General features: G+C 39.5%; 2 non-coding genes across 2 annotated transcripts; both read right to left on the bottom strand.

Annotated features, from left to right (window-relative positions):
- Positions 1–5759: 5759 nt before the first annotated feature.
- On the bottom strand, positions 5760–5863 carry LOC112760537 (small nucleolar RNA R71). The gene has a single exon (XR_003180973.1). It is a non-coding gene; the product is annotated as a small nucleolar RNA R71 (small nucleolar RNA).
- A 5643-nt stretch (positions 5864–11506) lies between these two features.
- Positions 11507–11614, bottom strand: LOC112760935 (small nucleolar RNA R71). The gene has a single exon (XR_003181347.1). It is a non-coding gene; the product is annotated as a small nucleolar RNA R71 (small nucleolar RNA).
- Positions 11615–18140: the final 6526 nt, after the last annotated feature.

The following is an 18140-nucleotide window of genomic DNA, read 5'->3' as shown; positions in this document are numbered from 1 at the left end:
AGTTATGCGAACGCTGCGCTAGCATTGTGCCTTTTGCACAAACCAACTCGTGCGGACACGCAAATGACGCGTACGCGTCACTCTCGAAATAAGCCATCCGCACGCATGCACCATGTACGCGTACGCGTCGCGCCCATTGCACCACCATCCGTGCGCGCGCGCCATGCGTGCGTACGCGCGGATATCCTTCCTTCAAAATATCTCTTTTCTTCTCTTCTTTCCGTTTCTTCTCCTTTCTCCAAACACTCCCAAACACCATTGATAACCATTTATTTTAGTTAACTAATTAGTTAGTTAGTTTGTTGATTAGTTAGTTTTAGTTAGTTTTCATTTCATTTTCTCTTTTTCATTGTAAGTGTTGGATTGCTATTCTTGTATACCATTAATTGCTGTTGAGTATTAAAAAGGGATGTTATCTTAATATCATTATGTTTATAATCTTTGTTGGATTCTATTGTTGAGGTTATATTTTTCTACTTAGTTTTGAGTTTTTCATGCTTACCTTTTAAGAATACCAAGTGATGAGAATTGCCTTCGAGCTTGTAACTCTTCTTGAATTGCATGATTTGGCCACCATGTGATTTGAACCCTATTCTTTGATTATGCAATCTCTTGACATTAGATGGTGTGCATTTACCTTGATGCATTGTATTTCACGATCGTATGCATCCATATGCTTATAGCTTCAATGCCTTCATGCTTCTTAATGCTTGTATTACCTTACAAGTTCACTTAAAGCATCTCAAGCATACTAGAATGAGTACAGTGCATACTTCTTTTGTGACATAAATTTTTATGCTAATGTGTATTCTAAAAGGCGCCTAATTTAGAACTCACATCCTTATTTTCCTAATGTCACACTAATTCACTCACTTATTCTTAGTGATTTACCTCGTTCCAACAATTATGCTTCATTACCTTTGTATTTTCCTATCTTATGGTGTTGTTTTCTATTTTTCATGAATGACGCACCACAAGCAAAAATGGAAGTGGAAGAAAGAACACGCAGCAACCGGTTGACCTATCAGCTGAAGGTAGCAATCCAGAGAGTCGCCGTACTGATGCCAGGGCATTTTAGCCAGTTTCACTGACCTTTTCTTTACTGTTTTTAGGGTAGTTTCATGCATTTCCTTAGAAAATAAGCTAGTTTTGGATAGATATTCACTTACATCTTGATTCAAGCATACATTGTGCACTTTACATGATTTCATGAGGATTTTGCATGAATTTAATGACAAATTGGATGTTGTACTTCCCATGACTTGGACTAGAACTTTGATGCACTCTGTTGCTTGATTTCAGGACAAAGGAAGCAAGGAAGAACCACGTTAGCAGCCATGTTAATCTAATCAACGTAACTCCTAACGTGGAATGGGAGTAACTTGCAAAGTTAATGAGAAAAGTAATCGCCAATAACGCTCTCGAAGCCATCATTGCCCACGTTAAGAGTCACGTTAACTAAGTTAATGAGAACTCTAACGTGGAGGAAAGGAAATGGAGCCAACGTTAGTGACACTTACCTTTGTCACTAACGTTGGACCAAGCTCATAAGTTGCCACGTTAGTTGCCATGTTAACTTAGTTAACGTGGCCTCTAACGTTAATAAGTAAAGAGGAAGCCAACGTTAATGACATTCAACTTTGTCACTAGCGTTGGCCAAGTCACAATAAGCCACGTTAACTCCCACGTTAACCTAGTTAACGTGAAAGCTAACGTGAAGAAAGTAGGTGATCGACAACGTTAGTGACATCAAACATTGTCACTAACGTTGGGATTAACCCACACAAGCCCCAATAAGCCACGTTAACTCCCACGTTAACTTAGTTAACGTGGAAGCTAACGTGGATAAGGGAATGATGAGCCAACATTAGTGACACTCAACTTTGACACTAACGTTGGAGATGGCTAGCATGGCCACGTTATAAGCCACGTTAACCTAGTTAACGTGGACTCTAACGTGAGAAATAGGGGCACATTGGAACGTTAGTGACAAAGGTAAGTGTCACTAACGTTCTCGAAGGTTGGCAAGCCTACGTTAAAAGAGCCACGTTAACTAAGTTAACGTGGACTCTAACGTAGGAAAGGGGGAGACTTCTCAACGTTATTGGGAAAGGTAAGTCCCAATAACGTGTGCGAAGGACAAAGAGGCAACGTTAGTAGCAACGTTTGTGCCACTAACGTTGGAGTTAATGTTGCTCTTACTTTGGTGAGGAACGTTAGTGAAAAAGGTGATTGTCACTAACGTTTTCGAACCCACACCTTTCCACTTAAACGTTAACACCACTAACGTCCTGAGCTAAAGTCTCTGCCCACTTCACACTTTCTCTCTGCAAGTAAAACTAAGCCTAATGAAGAAGATAACTGCTTCAAACTCAAGATCCAAAGACCCATACCCAAGACTTGAAGAGCCAACTAGAAGATCAGAAGAGTAGTATATATAGGAGTAGCTTTGAATTAAAATGGGAGTTGGGAAATTATAGGGAGCCTCTTGGCATAGAACTACTCTCTGTATTTTACTTTCTCTGCACTTCTAGTTTCATCATGTATTTTCCATCTTCGTTTTCATTTTCCAGAGCTATGAACAACTAAACCCCTTTCATTGGGTTAGGGAGCTCTGATAAACCACTATTTCATGGTTTATCTTGTGCTCAATTGAGTGGTTTTTATTAACTCTTTACCCACTTATTCATACTATTTGCATAGTTTTATATTTCCTTCCTAATTATGCACTTTGATTGAAAACTTGCTTCTTTGGACTTATATTTGCTTATTATTAATCCTCTCTTATTACCATTAGATGCCTTGATATGTGTGTTAAGTGTTTTCAGATATTATAAGGCAGGAATGGCTTGGAGGATGGGAAGAAAGCATGCAAAAGTGGAAGGAATGCAAGAAGTTGGAGAAATTGCTAAGCTGTCCAGCCTGACCTCTCTGCACTCAAACGGCTATAACCTTAGCTACAGAGGTCCAAACGACGCGGTTCCAGTTGCGTTGGAAAGCTAACGTCCGGGGCTTCGATTTGATATATAATATGCTATAGTTCCCCTGACGCTAGGCAACGCGATCGCGTTTCCATGCGGCCGCGTCGCAGTGACGGAAATCAGCGCATTTGAATTCGAGACTAGCGAATTCTGGGCTGTTTCTGACCCAGTTCTCGGCCCAGAAAACACAGATTAGAGTCTATAAAGTGGAGGAATGCATCCATTCATAAAGGTTTTCACATTCCCAATTTTAGGAGTAGATGTAGTTTTTAGAGAGAGAGGTTCTCTCCTCTCTCTTAGGATTAGGATTTAGGACTTCTCTTAGTTTTAGGAGTGACTCTCAATCCCAGGTTCAATGTTCTTTTACTTTATATTTATCTCTTACTTTCAGATACTTTGATGCTTATATTAGTTATGTTGCCTATTTGGCTTATGCTACATTCATCTTATGATTTTCTTAATTAATATTATTTGAGGTATTTCAGATTTATGATTGCTTTCTTTTATTTATATAGATAATTTAGATTTTCCCCTTTTGGTCTTGGTTAAGAAATCAGTAACTCAACATTATCAAACTCAGCATAATTGATAATCGCTATCTTGCTAATTGAACTGAACTTCAATAATCCCAACTTTTTCTTAGGAAATAAATAGGATTCGAAGGTCAAACTAATTAGTCTCTTGACTTTCCTTTGCTTTAAAGGTTAACTAAGAGGAATTAAGATTCAACTTTCATTATTGTTGAGAGAGATAACCAAGTTGGACTTCCAATTTCTCTTACCTTGCCAAGAGTTTAGTTTATAGTTATTTATTTATTTTACTTGTCATTTAAATATATCTGTGCCCATTGCCCAAACTCAACATTCCCCAAAAACACACGTTTTTATAATCAATAATAAGAACACCTCCCTGCAATTCCATGAGAAGACGACCCGAGGTTTGAATACTCGGTTATCAATTTCAAAGGGGTTTGTTACTTGTGACAACCAAAACGTTTGTACGAAGGGATTTTTGTCGGTTTAGAGACTATATCTGCAACGCGGCTGTTTTTATGACATTCTTTACTGGCAAAAATCCTAACGTCAAGCACTGTTGTAATTTGATGGATCAATACTAGTTTTCATTATTCTTCTTCTATCTTTTCTCTTGATTTTACTTGAAAGCTTTCGATCTTCATCCAATTAGATATTTATCTTGGAAAAGAAGCTATTCAAACTTGGATCTCTTCTGAACCTTGAAAGAGGAATGAAGAGATCATGCTAGAAATACTTTCTCATGCTGGACCAAATTGGGTTTGGATGGATATGTGACTATAATCCTCTCAACACCTGATTTGGGAAATGCATGTGGTATAATCAGTGACCATACTTCATCTCTTCTCATGAGCAATTGACCAAAGAATTGGCTATTGATCAAGATTTGAGAGATTGAATTACAAGGAATTGTAATGTAATTCGATCACTTAAGATTGCCAAGGAGATCAACGAGTGCATTGATTGAGGAAGAGATGAAAATGAAATTGATCCGGAGAATGCAACATCTCCTGAGCCCAATGAACTCCCCATTTCTGATCTTACCCATTCTCTTTAATTTTTGTCATTTACTTTTATGAGCAATTACCCCATTCCCATTTAAGATTCTGCAATTTACTTTCAGTCATCTACATTCAGCTCTTTATTTCTAGCATTTACTTTTCTGTTATTTACTTCCCCGCCATTTAATTTTCTGTAATTCTCAACCCAAATTCTGATTCGCTCAACTAGAACATTCCTCTAATTAAAGTTGCTTGATCAATCAATCCCTGTGGGATTCGACCTCACTCTATTGTGAGTTTTTACTTGACGACAAATTCGGTACACTTGCCGAAGGAAATTTGTTATGAGACAAGTTTTTCGTGCATCAATTTTATGGCGCCGTTGCCGGGGATTGATTGTGCATCAACAATGATTAAATTGGAAGATAACTAGATTGAGTATTTTTGTCTTGTTTGATTTAATTTTCTGTTTGAGTAATTTACTTTCAGTTCTGGTTAATTTCTTCCCTTCCTCCTACTTTTGCAATTTTCTTTGTTATTTACAATTCAGTTCACTAACCCACTAACTGTTTGATATATTGCATCACTCACACTAACAGTAACTCTAATAGAATATTTTCTGCATTTATTTTCCTTGCTTGTGCTTTGTTGGTTGTATGACAGGGAGAAGAAGTGGGGCTTCAACTTCCTTTGATTCTGAACCTGAGAGAACCTTCTTTAGATTAAGGAGGAAAGCAAGAGGAAAAAGAGTGGTTGGTGCTGAGGAAGAGGAGGAATACTTTGAACCAAACATGGAAGAAAATATGGAAGACTATCGTGAGGAAGAGGCTGACAACCATGGCGGAGGAGGTCGAGCAAATCATGCTGGGGAGGATAGAAGAGTTTTAGGCTCTTACATTAATCCAAACCCAGGAAACTGTGGAAGTAGCATTCAAAAGCCAACCATCCATGGCAACAATTTTGAACTAAAACCACAGCTCATCACCCTTGTTCAGAACAACTGTTCGTTCGGAGGAAGTGTCCAAGAAGACCCCAATCAACATCTAACCACCTTCCTGAGAATATGTGACACAGTGAAGTCTAATGGTGTTCATCCTGACGCCTATAGACTGCTCTTATTTCCATTCTCACTCAAGGATAAGGTAGCCAAGTGGCTGGAGTCTTTCCCGAAGGAGAGCTTGACAACCTGGGAAGATGTGGTGAACAAATTCTTAGCAAGATTTTACCCTCCTCAACGAATCAATAGGCTGAGAGCTGAGGTCCAAACTTTCAAGCAACAAGATGGTGAGACTCTTTATGAAGCATGGGAGAGGTTTAAGGACCTGACAAAGAGGTGTCCACCTGACATGTTCAACGAATGGGTACAGCTGCACATTTTCTATGAAGGCCTGTCATATGAATCAAAGAAGGCTGTAGACCATTCATCCGGAGGATCTTTGAATAAGAAGAAGACCATTGAGGAAGCCATAGATGTCATTGAAACAGTAGCAGAGAATGATTACTTCTATGCTTCTGAAAGAGGCAACACTAGAGGAGTAATGGAGCTAAACAATATAGATGCTCTGCTGGCCCAAAACAAGCTCATTACCCAGCAGCTGGCTGACCTCACCAAGAAGATGGAGAGGAACCAAGTAGCAGCAATCACTACTTCATCAACAACCCAAGAAAGAGTGAATGAAGAAGCAGAGGGTAGTCAGGAGCAAGCCAACTACATTGAGAATTCACCTAGGCAAAACCATGATCCATACTCTAAGACCTATAACCCTGGATGGAGGAATCACCCAAACTTTGGTTGGGGAAATCAACAAGACCAAGGCATAGATCAAAGACGTTCAAATCCCAACAATAATGCAGCCCACCAACATTTCACATCTAGACTATATCAGCACCCACATAACCAACCCTCTCAACACCTTTACCAAGGCCAAAATAACCCTCCTCATCCTTCCACCTCTAATCCCAATCTACCATCATTTGATGACAGACTCTCAAGGATTGAGAATCTACTTGAAGGCATAGGCAAAGAGATTCAAGACAACAAGACATTCAAAGAGGAAGTGCGAGCCAATTTCAAGAACCAGGGAGACACAATCAAGAGGTTGGAATCCCAAGTGGGGTATCTCTCTGAGCAGATTCCCAAACCTACAGATGGATTCCCAAGTGACACAGAGAAGAATTCGAGAGGTGAAACAAAGAAAGTAAGATGGGAAGATTGCAAGATGGTCACTATAAGTGATAAGGAGACTGAGGACAAGCCAAACAAGTCGGCAGAACAACCTGGAGACACCTCAACAGAGAAGGAGGAAAAAGATCACCAAGAACCAGAACTCTCACAACAGGAGCTGCTGAGACTTTATGCACCCTTTCCCCAACGACTCAATGGTGCTGTTGAGAAGAGAATATACTCAAGATTTCTTGACTTGTTTGCATCTCTGCATGTCAACATACCATTCATCAGGACCATCCAACAAATGCTTGCATATATCAAGTACATGAAGGAACTGCTCCCTAGGAAAAGCTCACTCAAAGGAGGCCAAACTATAGTAATGAACAAGGAGTGCAGTGCCCTCATTCAACCACAGTTGCCTACAAAAAGAAAAGATCCAGGGAGTTTTCATGTCCCCTGTGCCATAGGAGAAACAATGTTTGATAAAGCACTCTGTGATTTGGGAGCAAGCATCAACTTAATGCCCTTATCCTTGGTGAAGAGTGATGAGCGGATAATTTATACGCTTTTTGGCATTGTTTTTAGTATGTTTTTAGTAGGATCTAGTCACTTTTAGGGATGTTTTCATCAGTTTTTATGTTAAATTCACATTTTTAGACTTTAATATGAGTTTGTGTGTTTTTCTGTGATTTCAGGTATTTTCTGGCTGAAATTGAGGGACTTGAGCAGAAATCAGATTCAGAGGTTGAATAAGGACTACTGATGCTGTTGGATTCTGACCTCCCTGCACTCAAAGTGGATTTTCTGGAGCTACAGAACTCGAAATGGCGCGCTTCCAATTGTGTTGGAAACTAGACATCCAGGGCTTTCCAGAAATATATAATAGTCCATACTTAGGTCAAGAATAGACGACGTAAACTGGCGTTCAACACCAGCTTTCTACCCAAATCTGGCGTCCAACGCCAGAAAAGGAGCCAAAACCAGAGTTGAACGCCCAAACTGGCACAAAATCTGGCGTTCAACTCCAAGAAGGACCTCTACACGTGTAACACTCAAGCCCAGCTCAAGCACACACCAAGTGGGCCCCGGAAGTGGATTTATGCATCAATTACTTACTCATGTAAACCCTAGTGACTAGTTTATTATAAATAGGACCTTTTACTATTGTATTAGGCATCTTTGGTCTCAGTTGTAATCCATTGTTCATCTTAGGAGACTATTGATCACATTTTAGGGGGCTGGCCATCTCGGCCATGCCTAGACCTTTCACTTGTGTATTTTCAACGGTAGAGTTTCTACACTCCATAGATTAAGGTGTGGAGCTCTGCTGTTCCTCAAAGATTAATGCAAAGTACTACTGTTTTCTATTCAATTCATCTTATTTCACTTCTAAGATATCCATTTGCACCCAAGAACGTGATGAAGGTGATGATTATGTGTGACGCTCATCATCCTTCTCCCTTATGAACGCGTGTCTGACAAACACTTCTGTTCTACATGAAATAAGCTAGAATGAGTATCTCTTAGATCTCTTAACCAGAATCTTCGTGGCGTAAGCTAGAATGATGGCGGCATTCAAGAGAATCCGGAAGGTTTAAACCTTGTCTGTGGTATTCCGAGTAGGATTCAATGATTGAATGACTGTGACGAGCTCCGAACTCGCGATTGCAGGGCGTTAGTGACAGACGCAAAAGGATAGTAAATCCTATTCCAGCATGATCGAGAACCGACAGATGAATAGCCGTGCCGTGACAGGGTGCGTGAGCATATTATTCACTGAGAGGATAAGATGAAGCCATTGACAAGGGTGATGCCTCCAGACGATTAGCCGTGCCGTGACAGGGCATTGGATCATTTTCCCGTGAGATGACCGAAAGTAGCCATTGACAGTGGTGATGTTTCACATAAAGCCAGCCATGGAAAGGAATGAGACTGATTGGATGAAGATAGCAGGAAAGCAGAGGTTCAGAGGAACGAAAAGCATCTCCATTCGCTTATCTGAAATTCCTACCAATGATTTACATAAGTATCTCTATCCCTATTCTATTATTTATTATTCGAAAACTCCATGATTATTTTATATCCGCCTGACTGAGATTTGCAAGGTGACCATAGCTTGCTTCATACCAACAATCTCCGTGGGATTCGACCCTTACTCACGTAAGGTATTACTTGGACGACCCAGTGCACTTGCTGGTTAGTTGTATCGAAGTTGTGACAAATTATGAATGTGTAATCACGATTACGCGTACCAAGTTGCTCACGTGCCAGGAATAGTTTGCGCCTGGACGTCACAATTTCGTGCACCAAGTTTTTGGCGCCGTTGCCGGGGATTGTTTGAGTTTTCGGCAAGCTTTTGGTCCGGTAACATCAGTGCCAAGTTTGATCCGGCAACAGCACCAAGTTTTTGGCGCCGTTGCCGGGGATTGTTTGAGTTTGGACAACTGACGGTTCATCTTGTTGCTCAGATTAGGTAATTTTCTTTTTGTTTTCTTTTCAAAAATTTTTCAAAAATCTTTCAAAAATTTCTCATCTGTTTTCGAAAAGTATAAAAATGTTTTCAAAAATTTTATTCAAAATTTTTAAGAATGAATTCTAGTGTTTCATGAAGCATGTTGAAGCCTGGCTGGCTGTAAAGCCATGTCTATTCCTTTGGGAATGAGTATGTCAGGCATGTCATATCTGAATTACATGCTAAAGCTTGGCTGGCCATTGGCCATGTCTAGTGTTTTGGACCGGAGCTTTCATTGAAAGCTTGGCTGGCTAGTGAGCCATGTCTAATTCCTGGACTGAAGCTTTAGACTAAGAATGCAAGATTCCTGGAATTCATGTTAAAAATTTTTGAATCCTTATTTTTTCTTTTTCATATAATTTTCGAAAAAAAAAACCCAAAAAAAAAAATTAGAAAATCATAAAAATCAAAAATATTTTTCTGTTTCTTGTTTGAGTCTTGAGTCATGTTATAAGTTTGGTGTCAATTGCATGTGCATCTTTCATTTTTCGAAAATATCATGCATTCATAGTGTTCTTCATGATCTTCAAGTTGTTCTTGGTAAGTTTTCTTGTTTGATCTTGATGATTTTTTGTTTTGTGTCTTTTCATGTTTATCATATGCATTCTTGAATTCTTAGTGTCTAAGCATTAAAGAATTCTAAGTTTGGTGTCTTGCATGTTTTCTTTGCATTAAAAATTTTTCAAAAATATGTTCTTGATGTTCATCATGACATTCAAAGTGTTCTTGGTGTTCATCTTGACATTCATAGCATTCTTGCATGCATTCATTGTTTTGATCTAAAAATTTCTTGCATTGCATAATTTTCATGATTTTCATAAAAAATTCAAAAATCAAAAAAATATCTTTCCCTTTTTCTCTCATCAAATTCGAAAATTTGAGTTGACTTTTTCAAAAATTTTTAAAAATCAAATTGTTTCTCATGAGTCAAACCAAATTTTCAATTTGAAAATCTTATCTTTTTCAAAATCTTTTTCAAAAATCAAATCTTTTTCAAAATTCTTAGTTATTTTCAAAAATTCCAAAAATAGTTTTCAAAAATCTTTTTCTTATCTTTATATCAAATTTTCGAAAATAACATAATCAATTAATGTTTTGATTCAAAAATTTGAAGTTTGTTACTTACTTGTTAAGAAAGATTCAAACTTTAAGTTCTAGAATCATATCTTGTGATTTCTTGTGAATCAAGTCATTAATTGTGATTTTAAAAATCAAATCTTTTTTCAAAAACTAATTTCTATCATATCTTTTCAAAAATATCTTCTCATCTTATCTTTTTCAAAAATATCTTTTCAAAATATCTTTTCTAACTTCCTAACTTCTTATCTTTTCAAAATTTGTTTCAACTAACTAACTAACTTTTTGTTTGTTTCTTAACTTTTTCAAAACCACCTAACTAACTCTCTCTCTCTCATTTTCGAAAATATCTTCCCTCTTTTTCAAAAATTTCTTTTTAATTAAACTAATTATTTTTATTTTTTATTTTTGATTTCAAAAATTTTCGAAAATTACTAACATTTTTCAAAAACCATTTTCGAAAATCACTAACTCTTTTTCAAAATAATTTTCGAAAATTATCCCTCCCCCATCTCATTCTATTTATTCATTCATATCCTAACATCTCATCTCACCTCTCTTCCATCCTCACAGTTGTGTTTCTTCCATTATATTACATTCTTTGTCTCCCCCTCTTCTTCCACTCACACAGGAATCCCTATACTGTGGTATAAAGGATCTCCATTATTATTATTATTTTTCTGTGCATTCTTCTTTGTCATATGAGCAGGAGCAAGGATAAGAACATTCTTGTGGAAGCAGATCCAGAACCTGAAAGGACTCTGAAGAGAAAATTAAGAGAAGCTAAAATACAACAATCCAGAGATAACCTTTCAGAAATTTTCGAACAGGAAGAGGAGATGGCAGCCGAAAATAATAATAATGTAAGGAAGATGCTTGGTGACTTTACTGCACCTAATTCCAATTTACATGGAAGAAGCATCTCCATTCCTGCCATTGGAGCAAACAACTTTGAGCTGAAACCTCAATTAGTTTCTCTGATGCAGTAGAACTGCAAGTTTCATGGACTTCCATCTGAAGATCCTTTTCAGTTCTTAACTGAATTCTTGCAGATATGTGATACTGTTAAGACTAATGGAGTAGATCCTGAAGTCTAGAGGCTCATGCTTTTCCCTTTTGCTGTAAGAGACAGAGCTAGACTATGGTTGGATTCTCAACCCAAAGACAGCCTGAACTCTTGGGATAAGCTGGTCACGGCTTTCTTAGCCAAGTACTTTCCTCCTCAAAAGCTGAGCAAGCTTAGAGCTGATGTTCAAACCTTCAGACAGAAAGAAGGTGAATCCCTCTATGAAGCTTGGGAAAGATACAAACAGTTGACCAAAAAGTGTCCTTCTGACATGCTTTCAGAATGGACCATCCTGGATATATTCTATGATGGTCTGTCTGAGTTATCTAAGATGTCATTGGATACCTCTGCAGGTGGATCCATTCACCTAAAGAAAACGCCTGCAGAAGCTCAAGAACTCATTGACATGGTTGCTAATAACCAGTTCATGTACACTTCTGAAAGGAATCCTGTGAGTAATGGGACGCCTATGAAGAAGGGAGTTCTTGAGGTTGATACTCTGAATGCCATATTGGCTCAGAATAAAATATTGACTCAGCAAGTCAATATGATCTCTCAGAGTCTGCATGGAATGCAAGCTGCATCCAACAGTACTCAAGAGGCATCTTCTGAAGAAGAAGCTTATGATCCTGAGAACCCTGTAATAGCAGAGGTAAATTACTTAGGTGAACCTTATGGAAACACCTATAACTCAACATGGAGAAATCATTCAAATTTCTCATGGAAGGATCAAAAGCCCCAACAAGGCTTTAATAATGGTGGAAGAAACAGGTTTAGCAATAGCAAGCCTTTTCCGTCATCAACTCAGCAACAGACAGAGAACTCTGAACAAAATGCTTCTAATTTAGCAAATCTAGTCTCTGATCTATCTAAGGCCACTGTAAGTTTCATGAATGAAACAAGGTCTTCCATTAGAAATCTGGAAGCACAAGTGGGCCAGCTGAGTAAAAGGATCACTGAAATCCCTCCTAGTACTCTCCCAAGCAATACAGAAGAGAATCCAAAAGGAGAGTGCAAGGCCATTGACATAAGCGCCATGGCCGAACCTATGAGGAGAGGAGAGGACGTGAATCCCAAGGAGGAAGACCCCCTGGGACGTCTTGTGGTCAATAAGGAGCTTCCCTCTGAGGAACCAAAGGAATTTGAGACTCATCTAGAGACCATAGAGATTCCATTGAACCTCCTTATGCCCTTCATGAGCTCTGATGAGTATTCCTCTTCTGAAGAGAATGAGGATATTACTGAAGAGCAAACTGCCAAGTTTCTTGGTGCAATCATGAAGCTGAATGCCAAATTATTTGGCATTGATACTGGGAAGTTGAACCTCCCTTGTTCATCAATGAACTAAGTGATCTGGATCAACTGATATTGCCTCAGAAGAGACAGGATCCTGGAAAGTTCATAATACCCTGCACCATAGGCACCATGATCTTTAAAGCTCTGTGTGACCTTGGTTCAGGAATAAACCTCATGCCCCTCTCTGTAATAGAGAAACTGGGAATCTATGAGGTGCAAGCTGCTAAAATCTCATTAGAGATGGCAGACAGTTCAAGAAAACAGGCTTATGGACAAGTGGAGGACGTGTTAGTAAAGGTTGAAGGCCTTTACATCCCTGCTGATTTCATAGTCCTGGATACTGGAAAGGAAGAGGATGAATCCATCATCCTAGGAAGACCTTTCCTGGCCACAGCAAGAGCTGTGATTGATGTTAACAGAGGTGAAATAGTCCTTCAATGGAATGAGGACTCCCTTGTGTTTAAAACTCAAGGATCTCCCTCTGTAACCATGGAGAGGAAGCAGAAAAAGCTACTCTCAAAGCAGAGTCAACCAGAGCCCCCACAGTCAAACTCTAAGTTTGGTGTTGGGAGGCCACAACCAAACTCTAACTTTGGTGTTGAACTCCCATATCCAAACTTTAAGTTTGGTGTTGGAGAGTCTCAACAAAGCTCTGCACATCTGTGAGGCTCCATGAGAGCCCACTGTCAAGCTATTGACATTAAAGAAGCGCTTGTTGGGAGGCAACCCAATGTTTATTTATCTAACTATATTTTTCTTAGTTATATGTCTTTATAGGTTCATGATCATGTGGAGTCACAAAATAAACAAAAAAATTGAAAACGAAATCAAAAACAGCAGAAGAAAAATCACACCCTGGAGTAGTATCTGTCTGGCGTTCAGCGCCAGAACAGAGCATGGTTCTGGCGCTGAACGCCCAAAATGGGCAGCTTCTGGGCGCTGAACGCCAGAACAAGCATGGTTCTAGCGTTCAACGCCAGAAATGGCACACAAATGGGCGTTGAACGCCCAAAATGGCCACCAACCTGGCGCTGAACGCCCAGAGTTGGGTACAAAGGAATTTTTACATGCCTAATGGGTGCAGGGATGTAAATCCTTGAACACCTCAGGATCTGTGAACCCCACAGGATCCACTCAGGACCTGTGGACCCCACAGGACCCCACCTACTTCCACTCACTTCTCCTCACCACTTTCTTTCACACAACCCAATAAACACTCTTCCCCAAAAACCCTTCATCAATCACCTCAAACTCTCTTTCCCATCACCTCTTCACCACTCACATCCATCCACTCTTCCCCATAAACCTACCTCATAAACTCCACCTACCTTCAAAATTCAAAACCAATTTCCCACCCAAACCCACCCATATGGCCGAAACCTAACCCCCCCTCCCTTCCCTATATAAAGCCCTCCATTCTTCATCAAATTCACACAACACACCCCTCTACACTCCTCTTGGCCAAACCACATCTCCCTCTCCCTCTCCATATTTCTTCTTCTTCTTCTTCTATTCTTTTGTTTATTGCTCGAGGGCGAGCAATATTCTAAGTTTGGTGTGGTAAAAGCATAAGCTTTTTGTTTTTCCATTACCATTGATGGCACCCAAGACCGGAGAATCCTCTAGAAGAGGGAAAGGGAAGACAAAAGCTTCCACATCCGAGTCATGGGAGATGGAAATATTCATCTCCAAAGTCCATCAAGACCACTTCTATGATGTTGTGGCCAAGAAGAAGGTGATCCCTGAGGTCCCTTTCAAACTCAAAAGAAATGAGTATCCGGAGATCCGACATGAAATTCAAAGAAGAGGTTGGAAGTTCTAACAAATCCCATCCAACAAGTTGGCATCCTAATGGTTCAAGAATTCTATGCTAATGCATGGATCACCAAGAACCATGATCAAAGTAAGAACCCGGATCCAAAGAACTATGTTACAATGGTTCGGGGAAAATACTTAGATTTTAGTCCGGAGAATGTAAGGTTGGCGTTCAACTTGCCATACATGGAAGAGAACGCACGCCCCTACACAAGGAGAGTCAACTTTGATCAAAGGTTGGACCAAGTCCTTATGGACATATGTGTAGAAGGAGCTCAATGGAAGATTGACTCCAAAGGCAAGCCGATTCAACTAAGAAGATTGGACCTCAAGCCCATAGCTAGAGGATGGTTGGAGTTCATTCAATGCTCAATCATTCCCACTAGCAACCGGTCTGAAGTTACTATAGACCGGGCCATCATGATCCATAGCATCATGATTGGAGAAGAGGTGGAATTTCATGAGATTATACCTCAAGAACTCTACAAGGTGGCTGACAAGTCCTCCACTATGGCAAGGTTAGCCTTTCCTCACCTCATTTGCCACCTATGTAATTCAGCTGGGATTGACATAGAGGAGGATATCCTCATTAAAGAGGACAAGCCCATCACTAAGAAAAAGATGGAGCAAGCAAGAGAGCCCAGTCATGGAGCTCAAGAGGCGCAAGAAGCTCATTACCATGAGATTCCGGAGATGCCTCAAATGCACTTTCCTCCACAAAACTATTGGGAGCAAATCAACACCTCCCTAGAAGAATTGAGTTCCAATATGGGACAACTAAGGGTGGAACATCAAGAGCACTCCATCATGCTTCATGAAATAAGAGAAGATCAAAAAGCAATGAGGGAGGAGCAACAAAGACAAGGAAGAGACATAGAAGAGCTCAAGGACATCATTGGTTCCTCAAGAAGGAAACGCCACCATCACTAAGGTGGATTCATTCCTTGTTCTTCTTTCTTCTGTTTTTCGTTTTCTATGTTATGTGCTTATCTATGTTTGTGTCTTCATTACATGATCATTAGTAGTTAGTAACTTTGTCTTAAAGTTATGAATGTCCTATGAATCCATCACCTCTCTTAAATGAAAAATGTTTTAATTCAAAAGAACAAGAAGTACATGAGTTTCGAATTTATCCTTGAACTTAGCTTAATTATATTGATGTGGTGACAATGCTTCTTGTTTTCTGAATGTATGCTTGAACAGTGCATATGTCTTTTGAAGTTGTTGTTTAAGAATGTTAAATATGTTGGCTCTTGAAAGAATGATGACTAGGAGACATGTTATTTGATAATCTGAAAAATCATAAAAAATGATTCTTGAAGCAAGAAAAAGTAGCAAAAAAACAAAGCTTGCAGAAAAAAAAATAGGCGAAAAAAAAAATATAGAAGAAAAAAAAAAGAAAAAGAAAGCAGAAAAAGCCAATAACCCTTAAAACCAAAAGGCAAGGGCAAATAAAAAGGATCCCAAGGCTTTGAGCATCAGTGGATAGGAGGGCTTAAAGGAATAAAATCCTGGTCTAAGCGGCTAAACCAAGCTGTCCCTAACCATGTGCTTGTGGCGTGTAGGTGTCAAGTGAAAACTTGAGACTGAGCGGTTAAAGTCAAGGTCCAAAGCAAAAAAAAAAAAGAGTGTGCTTAAGAACCCTGGACACCTCTAATTGGGGACTTTAGCAAAGCTGAGTCACAATCTGAAAAGGTTCACCCAATTATGTGTCTGTGGCATTTATGTATCCGGTGGTAATACTGAAAAACAAAGTGCTTAGGGCCACGGCCAAGACTCATAAAATAGCTGTGTTCAAGAATCATCATACTGAACTAGGAGAGTCAATAACACTATTCGAAATCTGAAGTTCCTATAGATGCCAATCATTCTGAACTTCAATGGATAAAGTGAGATGCCAAAACTATTCAAGAGGCAAAAAGCTATAAGTCCCGCTCATATGATTGAAGCTCTGTTTCATTGATAGTTTGGAATTTATAGTATATCCTCTTCTTTTTATCCTATTTGATTTTCAGTTGCTTGGGGACAAGCAACAATTTAAGTTTGGTGTTGTGATGAGCGGATAATTTATACGCTTTTTGGCATTGTTTTTAGTATGTTTTTAGTAGGATCTAGTCACTTTTAGGGATGTTTTCATTAGTTTTTATGTTAAATTCACATTTCTGGACTTTACTATGAGTTTGTGTGTTTTTCTGTGATTTCAGGTATTTTCTAGCTGAAATTGAGGGACTTGAGCAGAAATCAGATTCAGAGGTTGAAGAAGGACTGCTGATGCTGTTGGATTCTGACCTCCCTGCACTCAAAGTGGATTTTCTGGAGCTACAGAACTCGAAATGGCGCGCTTCCAATTGCGTTGGAAAGTAGACATCCAGGGCTTTCCAGAAATATATAATAGTCCATACTTTGGCCAAGAATAGACGACGTAAACTGGCGTTCAACGCCAGCTTTCTACCCAAATCTGGCATCCAACGCCAGAAAAGGAGCCAAAACCAGAGTTGAACGCCCAAACTGGCACAAAATCTGGCGTTCAACTCCAAGAAGGACCTCTACACGTGTAACACTCAAGCCCAGCCCAAGCACACACCAAGTGGGCCCCGGAAGTGGATTTATGCATCAATTACTTACTCATGTAAACCCTAGTGACTAGTTTATTATAAATAGGACCTTTTACTATTGTATTAGGCATCTTTGGTCTCAGTTGTAATCCATTGTTCATCTTAGGAGACTATTGATCACGTTTTAGGGGGCTGGCCATCTCGGCCATGCCTAGACCTTTCACTTGTGTATTTTCAACGGTAGAGTTTCTACACTCCATAGATTAAGGTGTGGAGCTCTGCTGTTCCTCAAAGATTAATGCAAAGTACTACTGTTTTCTATTCAATTCATCTTATTTCACTTCTAAGATATCCATTCGCACCCAAGAACGTGATGAAGGTGATGATTATGTGTGACGTTCATCATCCTTCTCCCTTATGAACGTGTGTCTGACAAACACTTCTGTTCTACATGAAATAAGCTAGAATGAGTATCTCTTAGATCTCTTAACCAGAATCTTCGTGGCATAAGCTAGAATGATGGCAGCATTCAAGAGAATCCGGAAGGTCTAAACCTTGTCTGTGGTATTCCGAGTAGGATTCAATGATTGAATGACTGTGACGAGCTCCAAACTCGCGATTGCAGGGCGTTAGTGACAGACGCAAAAGGATAGTAAATCCTATTCCAGCATGATCGAGAACCGACAGATGAATAGCCGTGCCGTGACAGGGTGCGTAAGCATATTATTCACTGAGAGGATAAGATGAAGCCATTGACAAGGGTGATGCCTCCAGACGATTAGCCGTGCCGTGACAGGGCATTGGATCATTTTCCCGTGAGATGACCGAAAGTAGCCATTGACAGTGGTGATGTATCACATAAAGCCAGCCATGGAAAGGAATGAGACTGATTGGATAAAGATAGCAGGAAAGCAGAGGTTCAGAGGAACGAAAAGCATCTCCATTCGCTTATCTGAAATTCCTACCAATGATTTACATAAGTATCTCTATCCCTATTCTATTATTTATTGTTCGAAAACTCCATGATTATTTTATATCCGCCTGACTGAGATTTGCAAGGTGACCATAGCTTGCTTCATACCAACAATCTCCGTGGGATTCGACCCTTACTCACGTAAGGTATTACTTGGACGACCC

Source organism: Arachis hypogaea, chromosome 16 (genome assembly GCF_003086295.3).
Source record: "Arachis hypogaea cultivar Tifrunner chromosome 16, arahy.Tifrunner.gnm2.J5K5, whole genome shotgun sequence".
NCBI lineage: Eukaryota > Viridiplantae > Streptophyta > Magnoliopsida > Fabales > Fabaceae > Arachis > Arachis hypogaea.
This window is presented reverse-complemented; position numbering and strand designations above follow the sequence as displayed.